We start from the raw sequence: 21,597 nt of genomic DNA, 5'->3' as shown, positions 1-21,597 counted from the left end.
AAAGGGATTAAACAGATTTTTGTGGGTTCCCCCCACCCCAACCGCTCTTCTTTGACTTCCCGCTTCCCCCAAGATCTCCCAGCTTTTCACTCAGATCCTTCTCTCAAGTTGAGGGTGGGGGTGGGGAGGATGAAAGGTTTAAAAAGTAATGATGTTTCATGTAGAAAAGACAAGCCAGAACAGAAGCTTTTGCCTCTTCCTTATTTGTCACCCGCACCATCTAATTCCTGCATCATCTAATTCCTGTCACACATCACTCACCACTCAGTGCGGTTTCTTCCCCAGAGCACTGCCTGCACAGCCTCGCAGGTGTTCTACTTACTGCATGGAGCTCCACCTGTGCCTTTGGCACAGACATTTTCCCTCTCTGACCTTTTTCCCTTTCCCCCTTGTTGTCCAACTTGGCAAATGAAAGAGATACCACCCTCCTGGTATAATTTCTGCAACCTCAGTTAGGCTACCCTTCTTTTTATATATCTCCTAGAACATAGTGCCTAGCATCAATCAACATTAACCTAAGTCTTTCTCTATTGTTAATAGATAAGAAGAACCAATAGAAGCTATCACTGAGCTAATAACTTTTAAACTTTCTTAATATGTTATTATTTATAGTAGATGACTTAAGAGTCTCTTCTGAAAACAGATTTTGGACAGGGAAGTTATCAAAAGGAACTCATCTCCTTTAGTATTGTTATATGGCACCAAAGGAAACTTAAGACAACTTAAGTGCTAACAAGAAGCAGAATTGTTGCATCGGTGCAGACTCAGCAGATTCTCATCCCAAGGCTGAGTCCTGATTGTAGGAAGCCGGGGCTTACCTACACCTGTGGTTTCTACAAGGTTCTGGTGGTTTTACTTTGACAGCTGCCCATGGCCAGATAGCACGTGACTACACAGCAAGAAGTGAATTGTATAGTTGCACACCCAGGGCTGAGTAAAATGTCAGCAGTCATGGGACCTCCCTCCCCCAGGTTCATCCTGCCTCATGGCGGTACATGGTCTAACATGAAGCAGAATCCATACCAGGAACTGAGTTGCCTAGCAGGAACTGAGTACAAGGTTGTTACTAAGACACCCAGGCTGCTCACCATGCTTCAGAAGCCCTCATTATTGGTCATTGATAAAGTAAATGAGTGTCAGATTTTTGAAAAGAGGAGTTTTTGGAAAGGGGAGAGAAAAAAGGGAGATTATCTTCCTGGGAAAGAGCAGAGGGAGTCCTGTGTGACTAGGGGTCTTAGGGAAGAACAAGGATGAGAAGGTTCCATGATTCCCAAAGATGCCTCTCCTGTATCATGCTTACTCACATGTCTGCACACATGGCATCGCTCCTCAGATAAGTGTCTCTGTGCACGCCTTTGCCAGCTTTGGTCTACAGCAGCATTGGCTTCCAGCTGCCTTCATTAGACCCGCTAAAGGCATTTAAAGAAAAATAAAAGAATTTTCCTATGCTGAAGACTGGGAAGGTCCATCCTGAAGAGTAGATCCAGCTCATGAAAGTCCACGGGGTTACAGCAAAGGACTCACATTGGCGTGTGTGGCTCCAGCCTTCATCACTCTTTTATCTGCCCAGCATGCATCTGCAGCATGACTAACCAACTTGTAATAATGCCACTGTCTGTTTTGGGAGAATAATTTTCTCAAAGACAAGAAGATGCTTGGTTTTGTTTTGTTTTTTTTTTACAGCCTCAATGTTTGAAGCTCATCAAGTGCCCTATCATTAATGAATGCATCAATCAATCAATCAGTCAATCAAACAACTTATGGGAAAGATCCCCACGGGAGGCACTTTCAGGTGTGTAAATTCTAGGAGGAGCAACCATGAGCCATGCACTCCTGACCGGGTACCTTTTGTGTGTTGGCATTTAGCTGAAGGCTGAGAAAGCCAATATAAATAAAATATAGTCCCTGCTATGAAGGAGCTTACAGACTACAAAAGGAAACTGGCAAATCAACAAAGACTTGCAATAAAATGTGCTGTGTGCTATAACAGGATTGTATTATATATGTGTGGAGTTGAAGAAGGTCATCAAAAAGATGTAACCTCTAGTTCACCCTGGAGCAGGGCAAGTGGAGGGCTCCTGCAGCCCCTCCCTGTCTTTGCAATGTCTATTTCCCCCTTGTTTCTATGGTAAGAAACACTTCAGAGATGCAACATTGAGAAAGTAATGTTATTGAGACCATATGGACTATACATGTGACTGAATCTGCATGTCTGGGGAGGCTCAAGGCAAGCCCTGTATGTGAACTTTCTCACTTATTAAAGCTGGAGTGAGCTTCCTTTTTTTTTTTCCGTTTAATTCTTTTTTGCCCTCCATGCACAGTTTCAACTAAAAGAGAGACATGTTTGAGTCTATGAAAGAGGGACACAAAGAACTGGGTTTTAGGCTAAATATTAGCTATCTGGACAGATATATATGAATAGCTTGCCAGGAAGACATATCAGTATATAATGGAAAGGTGCCTGGGCAATTCTGGGAAGATGTTAGTGTAGTCGGCTTGCCTAGACCAGCAGAAATGGGACATTTTGTTCATCTTAACCACCTTATCTTAAGAAATGGACAGCAATTGAAAAGATTGAAAAGATTTATTGTTTTTTAATGACATGTCATTGTTTTACACCCTTATAAATATTTTGATGGTATAGGATTTCTCCCACAGTGTGATCACCATAACCCTCCCACCACCAAAGCACCCATAGTCTTCACCCATAGACTATTGTGTTCTCCTCATTCTCACATTTCCCCTCCCCCCTCTGGATGCCTCACATGTATAATCAGCTTTCAAGTGTCGGTTTTAATATTTGTCTGACCCTTTGTTTGGTTTCTCTATTCTTATCTACTCCACAGATAAATAACACCATCCTTTCTCCTCCTGGCTTATTTTGCTTGGCATAATTCCTTCCAGCTCCTTCCGTGTAGCCACGAATGACATGATTTTATACTTCTTGATTGCTGAGTGTTATTCTATTTTTTATACACACCCTATCTTTTTGGGTCATTCACCTGTATCAGCTGAAAGATTCTAAGCATGGATGTAACATGAGCAATTGTTCTGGGGAAATGTTGACTATGTGAACTAGCAGGAATGGACATGACATTGAAGGATTAAATACCTTAGGCTTAGAAACCAAGTCAATATAGAGGTAAGAGAAGGCCACTTTCTGGATTTTGATGGGATGAGAATGTTATAAAATCAATCCAGTTGGGTCCTCCCTGGTGGCACAGTGGTTTAAAGCATAGCACTAAGAAGCTAAAGCCACTTCAGCATGATTTCTATCCCTGCCCTGCCCTGGAGGTGATCCACATGGCACAGGGGCGGCAGACCTCTCCTGACACTCCCTTTAGCAGTGTATTTCGTCAGTTGGCCTGTTCTGCTCCCCACTCTGTCTCTGGTGAATCCTCTCATTGCCCCTGCACACCTCTGACCCCATTCTGTATGCATAAATAAATAAATCTTTAAAAAAAATCAATTCAGTTAATCCACCAGGAATATAGGTGATTTAGAGAGAGAGAGAGAAAGCCTGGATTGAATTTGAGTTCCCTCAGTATTTTGGAGAGGGGTAGCAGCAGGGAAAGTGTGGTTCCAGTGCTTAAATAAGAGTCTGAAATAGAGACATAGAGGCAATAAACTTGGTAGAAATCAGCACATATTTACATGAAGGGCAAAGTGTAGAATAAGGACAGGAGCACTGTGAATTCCAAGGATTAAAGGCAGAGATCAGGAAAAAAAGAGAGAAAGCAGGAGGCCAAGGAGCTTATTATCACCAACTAACTATAATCTATAACTAACTATATGAACTACATAGGAAAAGAGCAACTACTCAAAAAGGAAGTTGCTAATGGTATCAAGTGCCATAGAAGAAATCAAGTACAAAGCCTGAAAAGTCATCATTAGGAGTTGCCTGTGTCCCAGGGGCCTCAGGGACTGAAGATGATGAAGGGGGCAGACACCTATTTGCATATATATTGCATGGAAGAGCTGGGGTACAGGCCAGAAGTGCGGGAGGTGAGAAGATTCATCAGAGACAGAGTGGGGAGCAAAGCAGGCAAATTTACTGAAATACACTGCTGAGGGAAACAGCAGGGAGACAGGTGCGGTCTGCTGTGCCATGTAGATCACTTCCCTGGCCAGGGATCGAACTCAGGCCATAGCTGTGATAGTGCTGAGACATAACCCCTAGACCACAAGAGAGGCCCTGATTGATATTTTAAGAGCGTCCATGTGTAGTAAATACCAGTCCAAGGTGGAGAGAGTGTTCCTGTTGATTGATTAGCTTTTAATGTGGAGGAAATCAAGCTTGTTTCTTCTTTATTACTCTGCTTTTTAAAAATCTACTGTCCTGGATTAAACTATTATGCTTGTGTTTATGAGTCTAAGGTATCTGTAGCCAATCCTCACCTCTTCTCTGAACTTCAGATATAATCAACTTAGGTGTCCTCCACATCAGCTCCTCAACATGTTCAAATATGTTCTAGTCGATATCTTTCTTACAGCTGTTTCTCTTATACCTTCTGTATTTTGAGTCTCAGTTGAAAAAAAATTGCTTATCCACCAATCATTTATAATCTGGGACCTGTCTTAGATTCTCTCCTTTCACTCACCAAGACATCCAGTCAACACCAACGCCTATCCATTATATCTCCACATGCTGGCTAACTGGGTATATTTTGTGTTATCCCTCCTATTATTCTTGGTCAAGTACTCAGAATTTCTCACTTGAATTATTTCCACAGTTTCCTAGTGGGGTTTTCATATCTTATCCATTTATACCCATTAAGGTGCCTTCAGCATAAAGAAGCAACTCTGAATTTCTAACAGAGACAATTTTACACAGGGAATAGAAAAACTGACAAGGTAAATAAATAAGGGGCGATGAATAATACAAAGACCAGCAAAAGCAGAAGCCAGTCACCTTGGACAATCTGGAGAGACAGGAATCTGGAGAACAAGCAGCTGGCACTGGAGTTTCTATAGAAAGTGATGGAGAGGAAAATACACATCAATAGCCTGATTTCTCTTCTCCAGCATCCCAATTTCCTACCTTCCCCTTCCATCAATTAACTTATCTGGACACTATCATACCGTGAAGCCTGGAAAATAAGTTATGTATAATGTAGACAAGAGCAAGCAAAGGGGAAGCCTATGGGATTTATGTAAAATGCCATTGCAACCTGGTTACCTCTTCTTAAAAGTCTATCACACACAGAAAAAAAAAAAAACAAATGAAAAATAGTTAATTGCCTTCCAAGGCTAACTTTCACCTAACCCCTGCAACCTCATCTCCGGAAAACCAAATTGTTTATATTTCTCTATATATCTCATGCTATTTCATGCTTTTTTGCCTTTGCTAATGTCTTTTTTACAAGGTCAAAAAAAATGTCAACACACACGAGATTTTTATTGGAAAGGTAATTCTCAAAACAGTCAGTTTTGAGAGAACTGATCTATTTTCAATATTGAGCCTTCCCATTGATGAACAAAATATATTCCCTCATAATATTAAGATGTCTCAATAGTATTTTATAGATTTCCATGTCGAATTTCCATACATGATTTATTGGAACCCAGTGTGGGCCATGATCTAGTTGGCTAGGGTCGAAAAGAGCAATGTAAAAAATGAAACTTTATGGACTGGAAATAACTGGTGAGGAAATACTGTAGCAACTGGAACAGCATCCTTTCATAGCCAGAGGCATACCCAGGCTTCATTTGTTAAGAATTGCTTACTAAGTGTGTTTGTCTAGCAGCCCTTGATGTGGGCAGTTTGGCTGGAGAGAGAGCAGTGACTCAGTTATGTTTGAGTCACCACAATATAAACAGTGGGTGGAGTAAGGTGGCTTTGCAAAGCAGTAAAATCCCTGATGTACTTGCCTTTCTAAGGCCTCTTTCACTGCTCACCCCCCAACCCCCGCAATGACAACCCTAAACAAAGACACAGACATCCTTAGGATTGTTCCAGTACAGGATGAAGATATGGCCATGACAACGCAGAAAATTAACACTTGAAAGTGGCCGAAAGCCCAGACCAAGAAATGCCTGGTAAAGGAGCCCTGCCAGCTTTTACCCAGACTTACTAAGCCAGGAAAGAGGTAATTTTTCTGCTCAAGTATCCAGGTTACTCAAAAAGAGAGCCCGCATCTGCCAATCTGCTCTTGGCTTCTGGGCCCTGAAGTTGTTTTAATGAGTTATGAGCTTCAGAGTCCTTGGCTTCCCTCTGAGAAAAACTGCAAAATTCCTCTTTCAGCAGTATACAGTGAGCTTACCCGAAAGACAAAGACATTTGCACAGCCACAGGCTGAAGAAGGTTACATTTTAAAAGATTGGGTTCATTAGGAAAAGAAAGGGAGAGAGGCCCCTGCACAGTCACAGAGGGCAGGAGAGCTGCACTGCACTGCCAGAGCAGAAGTTGGACTGCCATAGTGCTATGTTGGGTGGGGTGGGGGAGGATTTATTCTTTTGTGGAATTGGTACCTATTGTTAAATTAATTACTTCCAGGGTGTGTAAGTAGGTTGCTTTATAGGGACCAGTGACTCTATACAATGGCCGTCATTTCAGTATCCCCACCTCGGGCCTGAACTTCCACATACTTTCTACAGCAGACTGATATTTGCTATAGCAGTTAAGGCCTACAAATTTTTCATTTCTATTGATGGTTTGATAACTATGTTAATCATTTCTACCCCTACCTCTACTTTCCGGTCTTGCCATGCCTCCATCCTGAATTTTCAGTCTCTGAGGAGCCAGACTGCAGGCCCATTCTGGTTCACTCTTATAAGTGAAATACTCTGGGTTTCCGAAGGGGTCTGAGTATAAGCAAATGGAAAAAGTTATTTCTGCTGGAGTAATGAAATGGCATTGATAAAACTGCACAGAGTTAATGAAAGTTACTTATCCTCATTCGTTGAGAGAACCTCATTTATAAAGATGAATAAAACATCAAAAATTAAAAATTATTGACATAAATTAAAAGTTCAAAAACGAACCACTCTGAGAAAATAGCCCCACTAAAATAAAACTTGTGGGAAAAAATGAGGTCCTTAAAATTTTAATTAATATTCACCAGTAGAGTTGAGGGAATATTGCACTGACTAAAAATAAAATAGCAGGCCATTAAAACAGAACAATCGAAAGTGTCTACAATTTAATAAGGTTAAAAACTAAGCCTGTGCCCAGCAGGCAGGCATGGGAGGCTTGAATAGATAAGGGAATTGATAAGGTTGCCTTGGGAGCAGGGCCATAAGGCCACCACCATGACCAGAGAAACCAGCCCAGCACCAGGAATACAGACGCTGGGCCAGGACATGTTTCTGTGTCAAAAGCCAGGGTTCCAAGACCAGACATCCCTGCAGATAACTGGTACCTCCAGTTAGAAAGTCCACAAAAACGTATAAAAGAGAGCCTCAAATCCTCCTCAGTGAAATTTCACATAGAAAAACCAAGTTATTATAAGGAGGGGGAGTGGAGGAGAAGAGTCTGAAAGAAATGGGAAGGGAAGGAAAACAAAAGAGAGAAGGAAGAGAAAGGGAAGGAGGAGAAGCGGTTGTGGAGAGAAGGGCAAGGCAGGCAGTGGCAGGACCTTATTCACGTGTAGCACCAGATGGCGCCAGAACACCGCTTCAAACGGAAACGCTTGCTTATGCTACAAAGGGAGAGAAGCATAATCAAAGGGTGAGTAGAAAGTTTCATAAAGTTTGCTCTCAAAATGATAGCTCTCCTATTCACCTGGTTAGTTTGTCCATGTCTTACGACAGTCAGGGTGTACTGTGTGTGTGATTTGTGGGTGATTATTATTTTTTTTTCTTAAATTTCTCTACAAATGTATGTCCTCAAGGAACAGAATAAAAATAATGAATCTGAAGATATAGTCTAGGCTATAATGAAAGAATTTTTCAGGAACAAAAGGATTTACCTAGGCATGAAAAAATGTATATGTCTCATCCCCAAAATAGCATTAAGGTAGATGGATAATCTCAGTCACAGAATAAGCACCTTGGTATGCTCATTCTCCCCCCCTTCCCCCACAAAACACATGCAAAACAACTAGTTAGTCATTTCTTTTCTTTTCTTTTCTTTTAATATTTACTTTATTTATGCATACAGAACTGGGGTAAAGGCCAGAGATGCAGGTGTGGTGAGTGGATTCACCAGAGACAGAGTGGGGAGCAGAACAGGCAGATCAATGAAGTACACTGCTGAGGGGAGTAGTGGCTGGGTCAGGAGAGGTCTGCCATGCCACGTGGACCATCTCCAGGGCTGGGGATTGAACTCGTACTGCTGTTAGTTTGCAGTATTGTGCCCTAACCCATTGCACCACTAGGTTAATCATTTCTTTAACCAAACTAAAGATTGGACTATAAATCATCTATCAAAGAGAAATTATTGAACCATGAAGTAACTACAAGTCTTTCTTAGTAGATTGTCAAGATGTGAAGAAGAGTAACAGTGAGGCTTAAACTATTACCAGTCTATGGCTAATGTTGGAAAGGACATGTAGAAATGCGCGTGAGAATTTAAAATGAGCCATCTACCTTGGAAAACAGTTTGACAGTTCCACAAAAATTCAACATCAAACACCCCACAGCCAGTCTATTCCACTTCTAGGTATATACTGATGACAATGAAAAATACATATCGACAAGGAAACTTTTGCATGAACATTCATGGCAGAATTGTGCATAATAACCCCCAAATGGAAATAAATCAAATGTCCACCACCTGATGTTTGGATAAATTAAAGTGGTATATCCAAGCAGTTCTGGATGGACCTGGCAAATATGCTAAGTAAAAGGAGCCAGTCACAGAAGACGACATGTTGTATGATTACGTAGAGAAGGAATGTCTAGAATGGGCCAATATAGAGACAGAAAGTGAATTAAGGGTCGCCAAGGGCTACAGGTAGGAGACTAGCAATGGAGAAATCCAAGTTGGTATGGGCTTTCTTTTCAGGGTGATGAAAGTATTTTAAAATTAGATAGTAGTGATGGTCGTACAACTTTGTGAACACACGGAACTGTTTGATTTAAAAGGGTGAATTGCATGGTATGTGGACAATATATTTTTTTTTTTAAAGATTTATTTATTTATTTGTACAGAACTGGGGTACAGGCCAGAGATGCAGAGGGTGAGAGAATTCACCAGAGACAGAGCGGGGAGCAGAACAGGCAGATCGACGAAGTACACTGCTGAGGGGAGCAGCGGGCAGGTCAGGAAGAGGTCTGCCACGCCATGTGGTCGCCTCCGGGGCAGGCGGGAATCGAACTCATGAGGAAGTGGCTTCAGATTCTCAGTGCTGTGCTTTAACCCGCTGCGCCACCAGGGAGGGCCCATATGTGGACAATATTTTAAAAAGCAGTTTAATAAGCACATCAAAACAAATCAAAATATAGTCATATCTGACTACTGAGATAGGAATTAGTTTAGACTTTGAGATTTAATTTTCCCTAGGTGTTTAGAAATTCTTGAAGAAGTAATTTAGGCTGAGAAAATTGTGACTATGAATGGAATTCTAAGGGCTTCTGGGATTTGAAAATGTCCTGTTTCCTTATCTGGGTTATGATTATAGGGTTTGTTTTTAAATAATTAATATTCAAATATATTACTATAATTGGAAAATTAAGTAAATTAATAGAATTTGAATAATATTCATTTTCCCTATCAATGTTGTATCTTAAAATGTTGATTTTTTAAAAAGGACATTCCAGCAAAGTTATCAAAACTCAAAAAAATGAAGCATCTCTGGGAAAGCTAGAAAAAATATAAAGTCACTTGTCAAGGGAAAATATTAGGTAGGATTCAGAATTTTCTTTGAAATTGCATAATATGAGAAGTTGATGAAATTATGATTACCAAATCCTGTGGTAAAGATTGATGTTAAGATTTTGTAAGACATATGGTGTATTTGAGGATTTTGTGACAGATAATTTGACTTTCCTTGAAAAATCTCCTTGGGTCAGTCATTACTGAAAACATTTTAATCGATTAACTCATTTAGTCCATAAAACAACTCTGTGGTAAGAGTGATAATTATCTCTATGTTATAAGTGAGAAACAGACAGTGGAAGGGAAGGTTAAGTCAATTGTCCATAACAATTGCCCATAAGGCAATTGAGGTAAGAGACGAATTTCAAATCCCAACAGAATGTCTGCAAGCTTCCTGAACCAGAGCTGAGCTTAGCTGTGCAATACCTGTCTACCAAAAAAGTCAATGGAATGGGAAAATATTACTCAGGTGACTTTTCATGAAAATTATCACTAAAATAGACTACTAACTAGAAATGCATTAAAAAATTAGAATGAAAAGACTGCAGTGAGCATTTAGTGTCATTTAGTATGACTTAGATCAAAACAAATTTGTGGTTTATATCATATCAGCTCCATAAGGAAAGAAATGACATAACTATAATTAGCAGACGAACAAGAAGAGAAGATAGGAAGTCAAAAGGATCAATGGGGTATATATCAAGTAATAATGTGTAAATATATTAAAAATATAAAAGCAAATCCTAACCAAAAAAAAAAAAGGGGGGGGGAGGGGAGCTTATCAAGTAAAAATGGGTGATAAAGGAGAAGAATTGAAAATAATGAAAACTATTTTGAATTCTGTTTACAGTGAAGATTCAATAGTAAAAGTCTATAGAAAAGATTAAATTAAAATGTAAATATTAAAAAGGGCAATATGAAAGCCAAAAATGATAAGTGTTGAAAAGTTTAGGAGATATACTAAACAAAACAAAAATAAAAGGGCCAAATAGTAAGATTCTGTAAGTGATAGAAAACAGAAAACATGATTCAAAACTGTGACCAAATATACTAGTAATATCTACAACTATGAAAATGTCTCAGATATATTAAAAACAATGAGATAAACAAAAGTACAATAGAAAAATTGGGGGAAAGGCCCTCCCTGGTTAAAGCACAGCATGATGAGGCTGTCCAAAGCCACTGAAGCATGAGTTCAATCCCCAGCCAGTGGGGTGACCCACAAAATGTGGCAGGCCTCTCCTGACTTGCCTGCTGCTCCCCTCAGCAATGTATTTCAGCCAGTCTACCTGTTCTGCCCCCCACTCTGTCTCTAGTGAATACTTTCACCACCACCACCCTCCTCCCTCCGCCTATCTCTGGCCTGTATACCAGTTCTTATAAGCATAAAGAAATAAATTTTAAAAAAAGAAAGAAAAATCAAGGGAGAAAGGAACTTGATGAAGCCTAAAAATCTAATTATCAGGCAAATCTTACTATCTGAATTTAGAAAAAAAACATAAAATGATCAAACTTAACTTTAATAAAAGGAAAAAATAAAATACAAAATAGGCAGATGTGTATATCTATATGCAAAAGAAAATAGAAACATGCAAGGGTTATCAGCATCACAGTGGAATGAGACTCTTCCTCCATTTCTCCCCTTCAATCTATAACTCGTAAACAAGATTCATCTATTCATTTTCTTAGGAAGCTTAAAAGATCAACATATCTGTGTGACAGAAGGTTGGGTTTTTTGAGAAGGCCTCTTATCAAATTTAATTTGAAGAGATAGAGTACCCTATGTTTACTGTAGCATTACTCACAACAGTCAAGAGCTAGGAACATCCTAAGTGCCAAATAGTAGAGACTTGGATAGAGAAGTATGGGCCTCTCTTGTGGGTCATCAGCGCTATGACCTGTATAGGCTGAGTTGGTTCCCTGGCCAAATAGCTGACCCACATGTGGCACAGAAGACCTCTCCTGTCTCGCCTGCTGCTCCTCTCAGAAATGTAGATCCACCTATTTTGCTCCCCACTCTGTCTCCGGTGAATCCTCTATGCTCCCCACCCCCTTGCATCTCTGGCCTACAACCCAGTTCTTCTATGCAAAACAAAATAATAAGTAAATAAATAATAGTAATTAAAGAGGATGTAGTATGAAATACTATCCAGCTATTAATAAAAGATAAAATCCTGACATCTGCAACATAAATAGACCTTGATGGTACTATGCTTAGTGAAATAAATCAGGTAGAGAAAAGAAAAGCAAAACATCACATGATTTCACTCATATGTAAAACATTAGAAATCAAAGCTAATGAACAAGCAAATCAAAAGCTGAGAGATTATAAGACCAATATAATAGTTGCCAAAAGGGGGTAGATAAATATGGTAAAAGGGGTTGATTGCATGGTGAAGTACAGAAAATAGATTTTTGGAGGCAAACATCATGTAGTATGTACAGATGTTGATTTATAATTCTGTTCACCTGACACCTGTAGGATGTTCTAAACCAGTGTTATTTCAACTTAAATATTTTGTTTAAAAGAGGAGAAAAAGAAAATTGCATCCATATTTATTAGTCAAAACCTTTGGAATTCACTGCAAAGCTAGCTGCAGCCACTGCAGTGCAAGTCAATCTCCCACCCCGGAGGTGACCCACATGGCCTGGCAGACCTCTCCTGACCCATCCATTGCTCCCCTCAGCAGTGTGCTTTCAGTCTGCCTGTTCTGCTCCCCACTCTGTCTCTGGTGAATCCTCTCACTGCCCTTGCACCTCTGGCCTATACCCCAATTCTCTATGCATAAATAAATAAATCTTAAAAAAAAAAAACAGAATAAATAAGGAGAAACCAAATAAAAGATTTCATTTTCTGTTCACTGCAGACAAAATAAATAAGAAGGCTATTACTAAATGTAGAAATATTAGATGGTATAGCTGATATAATATATTAACTATGTATCTCATTTTTTCAAAATATATAATTGTTTAAAATAATATGAATATTTCATATTCAAATAATCATATCACTCAAAAATAACCCATATTATGTAGAATTTTTAAAAAATGCCTTAAAATTCTGTGGCTCAAAAAAGTCCAAATAATAAAATACTTGGTAAACAATGAAAACATGGCATATCAGAACCAACAGGATACCATAAAAGGAAGAAAGAAAAATAGAAAAAGTAAACCTGTACTCAAAGGCTAATGTACAGTTACAAATAATTTATGCTACTAAAAAAGTGTAGAGATCACTGGCTGCTTATGAAAAATTGTGTTCTGCTTCGTAATGAATAACATAGACTATAATTTCCAATTCAAACCCAATCTCTTTGATTATAGTCATGTGATTGAGCTCTAGAACATGAGTAGAAGAGAGACATGCCACTTTTCAGTTCTAACACATTACATTTTCTGGATGATCTTTCATGTCCTCCTTCCAGCTGAGTGCCCTTTAGAGTTTTGCTCTGTTGGATCATAAAATATTGTCACTCCATGCATTTGAATGACCATAAAAAGAAAATCAGCATGACTGACTCAAATTCCAGCCCACAAGTTTTGAATAAACAAGATACGAATTTTTATTCAAGTGACTAAATGTCAGAGGACTATTTGTTACTGCAGCATAACCTAATCTGACTAGGTAGCTTAATTGGTACAAATATAATGAAACCTAAGATTGTTGGCACAGGGTGAGCACAGATTGTTAGTACAGGGTTCAATACATGTGGAACAAGGAAACATTTTGCAGGCTGGAAAGATGGAGACCCAAGTTGTGTAGTAAGAACGCATTTGATAAAACTTAATCTTCATGGACTTGAATGACCCAGAAATAGTTAATCAACCTGTAACTTTAGAGTTAGAAATGGAGGGTTAAGAGTGGGGGGAGAGAAAGTTTGTGAGTGTTAACTATTCCTGGCTCCATTTTGCAAGGAAAAATAAACAGTTTCAAAGGAGATTACTTATTTAATATGCACAGACCTCTTAAAAATCAGTAGGAAAAGACCGGCCAAAAAAAGGCAAAGGGGAAGGGCTGATATTTCACAGAAAGGACATTTCAGATAACCCACAGGTCTGAAAAGATGTCGACTCTCACAATAAGAAACAGCAGTTTACAGCTACTGGAGACCAGCTGCTACTATCTGATGGGCAAAGAACAAAAGTGCCATTTCACACTGGGTGGAGGCGGGTGTGAGGAAGCATGTCTCTGGTGGGGGTGGGAGGCGTATGCCCTCTGGGAAGACTGCTAAGCCATATCTATCAAAATATAGACACAAACCCTGGGACACATTTTTCTGTGCTGAGAAACTTGTACTTTTACCTGGTACTTGTGCACAAAAAGTCAGTGAGCATAGTCACTTCCAAACTGTTTGTGATAATAGAGAACTGGAAACAGCCAAGATTTCCATTAAAAGATATATTTAGAAAAATTATAATGTAGCACACAGTGAGCACTAAGTAACAAAGAGAACAAAGCAGCTTCTACTAGGGAGTAATTTTCCCCAAGATACATTAAGTGACATTTAGGTATAAAGTAATGCGTAAGTAAGTGCTTATTTGTATGAGTCTCTCTCTGGAGAGATACAAATTAAACTCAGGTAAGTAAATAGATGACTGGGCTATGGAGGGGGTGCAGGAGATAAAGGTAACTTTTCCAGGTATTCTTTTGTGTATGTAACTTTAAAATCTGTATGTAATTTTAAAATATTTTATTTTAAAAATGTATATAAAAATAATTGGAACACACCCATAGAAAGTTTTCTAGATTCCTTCTGAATGGATCTTAAACATCTACAGCATTAAAAGAAGGAGGTAACTGGCCAAGAAGAGAGCAAATCATTAACAGAATGCTATTTTTATTTGGAAAAGAGGACTAAAATGCATCTAATGAGGAAAAATAAATCTTCTTGTATTAGAGTTAAAATAAGGATAATCAACATCTGATATACATGGAAGCTGGGGCTTACAGCCTGTTTAATAAAAAAACATAATTTAAATGCCAATACCATTTCAAAATGGTTTGTTTTAAATTCTTGACAACTGCGCTACTGGTTATTTGTTTGTTTTCTAGTGTTGTTCTCACAGTTAGTATAGGAAATTGGTTTGCCAGTTGATGCCACAGGGACTTGTAAGGTTAGGAGGCTGCATGTAAGAAAACACCCCTGAAAGATATTTATATTAGCACATGAGCAAGGGGTCCACAGGGGTCCTAACTGTTAAGGGGTATATGTTCTCAAAGTGGTCTAGTCATCCACCACACAAAGCATATGCTTAATGAGAAATATCTTTAGTAAAATGAATGTGCATAGAGATAAAAGAAAATATACCTAGTAACAGTTTCCCAGTAAGACCAACCCCCCAAATAACCTATCCCCTCATAGGGAAGGGTGGCCTGTAAAGGGAACACTGAGAAGAAACACTGAAAACTTTCCACAAGTCAAAGTTTCTTTGGGAAGGAACCTCCAGAAAAGGGTTGGGCAGTTCTCAGAGAACTGGGACAAAAGGGGAGACTTGAAATTCAAAAGCAAAGCAAAAATCAAGACAATCTGCACCTGTTTCTGCTAAGGACCAGAAGCGGCCTCCCCACATGTCTCTGGTCCACATGTCTATTCCAAGTGCCTTTTCCAAATGTCTCTATGTCTCTCTTCATATATCTCCTTCAAGTCTCCAAGAGGAAGTTGAGAAGGACCAGCAAGAGAGCAGAGCCCCTGCCTTCCACCTGCCACTCAGCTCTGCCCCTCCTCACTGCGCTGGCAGCATCCCTGCTCAGGAAGTCCTGTTGATGACACAGACCCTTGTAACCCTAGGAGGCAGCAGGTAAGTGGGGGAGGGGGAAATGGTCCCTACCCCTCATGGATGTGTATCTGAAACACTGTTTACTTTCCCTCTTTAATCCTCAAATTTATCGAGGTACTTGAAAAAAGATAAAGAAGACTCCAAATAATCCTGCAACAAAACAATACATTAACACAGCACAGAACTTCATATTCATCAGCTCCTTAGGGATAAGAAAATCAGTCCTACAAGGTAACAGTAACATAAAACAGGAAATCCATGTTGTGGTGCAGATGCTGTGACTGTGAGTCCAGAACATTCTGATGAGAAAATAAAACTAACATTGAGGACTGAGAAATGGCAGCAACAGGCATGAGTGAAAGCAGAGTGGTTATAACTGGTGTGTCCCACATTTGTGTATAAAGGAAGGAAAGGTCAGCTGGGTTATTTGAAGAATTGTGAGGTAATTTAGGCAGATATTTCAAAAGACTGAGAAAAAAGAGATTTCTTTGTGAGAAAAACCTGAACTGATATAGCCCCGCTGAATTAACATATATTTAAAGTTGTAACTAGGGGGGAAAAAAACCTTGGATTTATTTGGTGCTTTTCTTCTAAGAATTTCAAAAGAATAGTTTAATAGTTTTGTTATTTCATTAATTCTCATGGTATTCATCATCCTGTTCAGGAAATAAGTGTATAGCCTTTTAATTTTATAGCTGGATTAGAAAGTTGGAGGATTGTAACTAAAGCTCGAGATGTCTACCAAGGTCAGTGGTGTAAGTATGACTTCTGTTGTATCTAGTGATACTCAGGAAGGTTATATACCAGTGGATCTGATATTGCAAGAAACCATTATTTTCATAGAATGAAATAAGATAAAAGAGTGTTACAGAATAATCTGAGTAGAAAAATCAACTCAGAAACAGCCCTAAGAGTCTAGTCAAGAACATTAGCTCATTGTGTGTTTTGTAATGTAGCTGGCAAGCAAATAGCACTGGATAAAAAAAATAAATAAATAAACATAACAATTATATACCCATTAATCTAAGGTTTATTCACTATGCTCTTATGTGAATGACTAGTTCTATTTTCTAGCTGGCTATAAAGAATTAGTCACTATATTTGCAAAGAGCCCAATAAATGATAAATACAACTAATTTTGATAGGACAAAGTATACAAAAATGGCAACTTAGAGTGGTGGGGACAACCTTCCTATCTCAGGTCCAAGGTCATCAGCTTTGTAGCTTTATTTCAGAAGGGATATCTCCAAGGATTTAAAAAAAGACCTTGGCTCTCTGGAACTACTCAGATTTTTACATTGTTATATTGTTCAGTGAAGTAGTTCATTGTCCATTCCAGCAGCCCTGACTGTAATCTGTACCATTAAGCGTGGACAGACAAGTTTCCATTCTTGTCTAGTGATTAAGCTTACAGGAATTCTAAAAATTATGATTACTCTGTCTAAAACTGAAAGCCAGTTGAAACTGGGAATAAACAGTAACCTGACAGAGACTGAATTCAAACCTTCAATGCTTGGATAAAAACAAGTCAGTAAATATGAACTCACTGCTGTTGCTGTATCATCATCAGCATCATCATCATGCTCCTCATTATTTATTTAGTTTTGCATAGAAGAATTGGGGTGCAGGCATGAAGCATGGGGGGGAATGAGATGATTTCTCCCAGAGACAGAGTGGGGAGCAGACCAGGTGAATCTACTGAAATACAGTGCTAAGTGGAGCAGCAAGCAAGGCAGAAGAGGTCTGCTGCGCCCTGTGGGTCAGCTTCCTGGCTGGGGCTGGACTTCAAGGCCATGGGGGTGATAGAGCTGAGATTTAGCCCCAAGGCCACTAGGGAGGTCCCTCATCATCCTTTATGAAAACGGAGCCAGACTACCACATTCAAACATGAAAGTTTATTTTATCACCTCAACACATTTTTTAAAAAGTACTTTGTACTACTTTTTACTCATACTACACTCGTTTCTAGTTACCAAACTACAGTACTGAAGTAATGTGCCAGGTCTTTGGGAGAACATGAAAAGTCAGAGTACACTATGGACTCCTTTGTAGCATTTGTTCTTTCAGTCTTTCTCCAGATGTTTATTTTCCTAGTTCCTGTGTTTCTTGAAGATTTTGCTCAAATTGTATCTTGTCAGTATGGCCACACTGTATACTTTCTAAATAACACAACCAACATGGACCTCCCGGGTGGTGCAGGGTTAAAGTCTCAGTGCTATCAATCTGTGCCAGCCAGTGCAGCTTAAGTCTGATCCCTGGCCAGGGAGCTGATCCACATGGTTCAGCAGACCTCTCCTGTCTCACCCACTGCTCCCCTCAACAGTGTATTTTAGTAGATTTGCCTGTTCTGCCCCCCACTTTGTCTCTGGTGAATCCTCTCACCTACCGCCCCCCCCACCAGTACCTCTGGCCTACATTCCAGTTTTTATATGCATAGTAAAAATAAACCTTAAGAAAATACACAACATGCCCCTGTTTGTTTGACCTGCACCCCCATTCCTGATCTATCTTTTCTTGCTCTCATTTTTACATAGCAGTTATCAGATTCTAATAATGTACCATGTAATTTACCTATGTAGTCTGTCCATTTCCTGTGTATATTAATTCCATGATGATAGTGGACTTTATTTCATTCACTTTTATATTCCAAGTATTGGATTAATGTCTGACATTCAAAAAAATACACATTGAATGATGAGTACATACTTTCTGTGCATTCTGTCCTAGGTCAGTTATTATTTAATTTTACTGTATCGTGGATCATAATGAAAAAAATCAGAAGCCTGGAGACAATAGGATAAATGTTACAATTCGTCGCACATGTTTATACCTTGATGTAATAAAAACACTGTTTTGTGGTTTAACATGCCCAAGAACCTTGGAAATTATATTTTAAATTTCTCCTACCCTATAAAATGTTTATTGGTTGATGAGTTTTATCTTTGATATAGGAAAATATACCAAATGGAAGCAAAAAATAAGGACAATTATACTTTCTGTTGAATTTCCTACTCTAAAAACCCATAATTAATATTCAAATAATAAGAACTTCCATTTTGTGCTAATTTAGTGCTATGCTTTAATATATTAGTTCAATGAATGTTCAAGACAACATCATAGGATACATGATATTGTTCTACAACTTTATAGACAGGACAATGGAAGAACAAAAGTTTATTATCATGTGGCAAGTCATGACAAAGTTAGAACTGGAGCAAAGGCTTTTACAGATTCTTGCTATTAATCACAGTGTCATGGTTCCTTTCGTGCTTAGTAGCAGATGAGTAAAACATCACATGCTCTCTCACTTGGTCTCTTGCTGCTCACTCATGCACACACACACATACACACACACACACAGTTTCTTAAATGTAATCCAAGGCAAGAAATGACAGCTGGCATTTCCAAAGTTCCAGGATATCCACCAAAATGCTTTTTGATTAAGAAATTTGGCACAGACTTAATATTGCAATTCTATTGAACTATTAACAATCTTCCTAATATTCTGTGTTTCACATCCAGAAGTACAATGGTACAAGAAAAATAACCAAAAATCCTGGGAAGATTGTTTTATCACAGAGATTTCTCCATCATTTAAAGAACTCACACACAGTTCTTGGAAAACTTTTCTTCATTTCCTCATCTCTTCTTATCTCTCCAGGTTTTCTCACCTCTCTTTTAAGTCCAGATACAAGCTGCCCATTTTTAAAATCCTTTCTAATCTGGCTTCTTTTTCACAGCTTATCCGACCACCCCTTCCAAATACTCTTTCCCATAGTTGAGTAACTGCAATACCCATGAGCAACATCATCATTTGTTTTTCTTCTTTGTGCTTTCTTCTTCCTACAAGAATTTCATTCTCATGTCCAAATATACCCCTCCTAGCCTGAGAGCCCCTACTCAAGTTTTCTCTTATTTTCTTTTTTAAAGAAGAAATGTGTGTAGGCAAGAAGTGTGGGGGTTGAGAGGATTTTCCAGAGACAGAGTGGGGAGCAAAACAGGTGGATTTACTGAAGGAGGGTCTTTTTTGCTATTTACTATTGTGAGGAAGCTGGAAGCAGGTAGGCAAGTCAACATTGCTTTCTCAGCTCCACAAACTCAGGTGGAAGTAGAAGCCCATGGGAGAAATCCAGATTTTCTAGTTTAGTGTCAAGGTTTTATACTACTTGATAGATATTATAAAATCTGCTTAATGTCCCAGTTTTGTCTTTATCAACCAATAGTGTCACCGGATAATGAGCAAAGAAAGGGTCTTAGTATACCATTTAAATAAAAGCATTATCAGTGGAGCTGAATTCTCTTTTCAATTCTCCCTTTAATGTAGGACAATTATATATATGTATTTCAGGATCCCTTTACAAACTTTAATATTGAAGAGACTTCAAGGAGTTGTGTGTGTGCTTTCTAATAAGCCAAAAATGTTCCACATTGGAAATTACAACTGGGAAAATTGTAAAATGTGGATTTATAGCTTTATTTTCAAATAAGAATAATAAACCTGTTACATGGTAACATTTCACATTTTAATGAAAAAGTTATTATTTTTTCAAAACTAAAGTATAGACAAGTAAACAGCATTGCTTCATATTTTTGTAGCTCTCCTTTTTGCCTGGCTATATAGAAGAGAGCTGCATACATTCTCTTTATATGCTGCGAAAATACTGGGTTGTCTGAAATATATGGATAAAGTCCAGGTTCATACAGATAAGTGTTTAGAAAAGACAAATCTATATTTTAATTTTTAATTTGGAGATAATTGCAGATTAACATGTAGTTACAGGAAATAATATAGAGGGATCCTGTTTACACCTCACCCACAATTTTCCCAGTGGTTGCATCTTGATAATTGTAAAATAATATTACAGCCAGGAAATCAACATTGACTAAATCCAATGAACTTTCTTGGGTTCATTCATTTGTGTGTTTCAGCTGTGTGTGTGCATGTATGTGTTTAGTTTTGTCCACAGTTGTGTGATCAGCTTCACAGTCAAGATACAAAATAATTTCATCATGTAGACCTCTTCTGCTGATCTTTTGTAACTGCACCCCCCTTCCAAGTCCTTTTGCATTACCCTAACTCCTGGACTCCATTAATCATTTCATCTTTTCTTTTTCTCATCCCCCTCTACACCCCTTTTCCCAAAACTCTGGGATAAAACTTCAACCCATGAATATTGGCATGGGGAAACACATTTCTTTACTGCGCTTACTTTAATTCATATGCGAACATTAAAAAGAATGATTATAAGAATATTAAAGCATTGGTGTATCTTTCTGAAATTATACACTATATTTTAGTTGTTTATGTTTCTCACATTCCTTTCCTCCACCCATTTTATTATTACATTATTATTAATTTTATTACATTACTACATAAATATATTTCTGAAAGTCACATAGCTTTATATTTAAATTGTTTGGTGCTCACTACTAGTCTTATCACATTTTCTCTATCTCAGTTTCCAACTTTCTGTAGATTTTTCAAGGATAGTTCATAGTGGGAGGTTCTGAGTTCATTACCTTTCCAAGAATATATTGATTGCTAACAGCATTCTTGGGACTTAATTTATGTCATTTCCATAGGAGATGAACTGGTCACTTACCAGTCAGTCAGCTAACAGACAAATTTTGTTTAACAGTAACATTTAATAAAATTAATTTTGTTGCTGAAATTTAAAAGTTGAATAATTAGGACAGAAGCTAGAATTCTTGACTTTCTTAAAAATATTGCAGATATGATAACATAACATATTTTTACCTGTGTTTTCTATTCCCTTCAGGCAAAACTAGCTATAGCTCTCTTGACACAGTTTTCTTTTCCTGTCACTGAGCATTTATCTTGCATAGAGATATAATTGATATAACACATTATATTACTTCCAATATTATGTAATACATACATACATACATATATATATATATATATATAGTGAAAATCACCCCAATAAGTATAGTTAACTTCCATCTCTTGACACAGTTTTCTTTTCCTGTCACTGAGCATTTATCTTGCATAGAGATATAATTGATATAACACATTATATTACTTCCAATATTATGTA

General features: G+C 38.3%; 1 protein-coding gene across 1 annotated transcript in view; it reads left to right on the top strand.

Moving 5' to 3' along the window:
- Nucleotides 1-21,597, top strand: part of LOC101620649 (mitogen-activated protein kinase kinase kinase MLK4) — an 85,405-nt gene that overhangs the window by 294 nt on the left and 63,514 nt on the right. The gene's annotated exons all lie outside the window — the stretch shown is intronic.

The sequence above is a fragment of the Condylura cristata genome, unplaced genomic scaffold (genome assembly GCF_000260355.1).
Source record: "Condylura cristata isolate star-nosed mole 26May11 unplaced genomic scaffold, ConCri1.0 scaffold00030, whole genome shotgun sequence".
In the NCBI taxonomy this organism is placed as follows: Eukaryota; Metazoa; Chordata; class Mammalia; order Eulipotyphla; family Talpidae; genus Condylura; species Condylura cristata.
The sequence above is the reverse complement of the archived record's forward strand: the minus strand, read 5'-3'. Positions and strand labels throughout refer to the sequence as shown.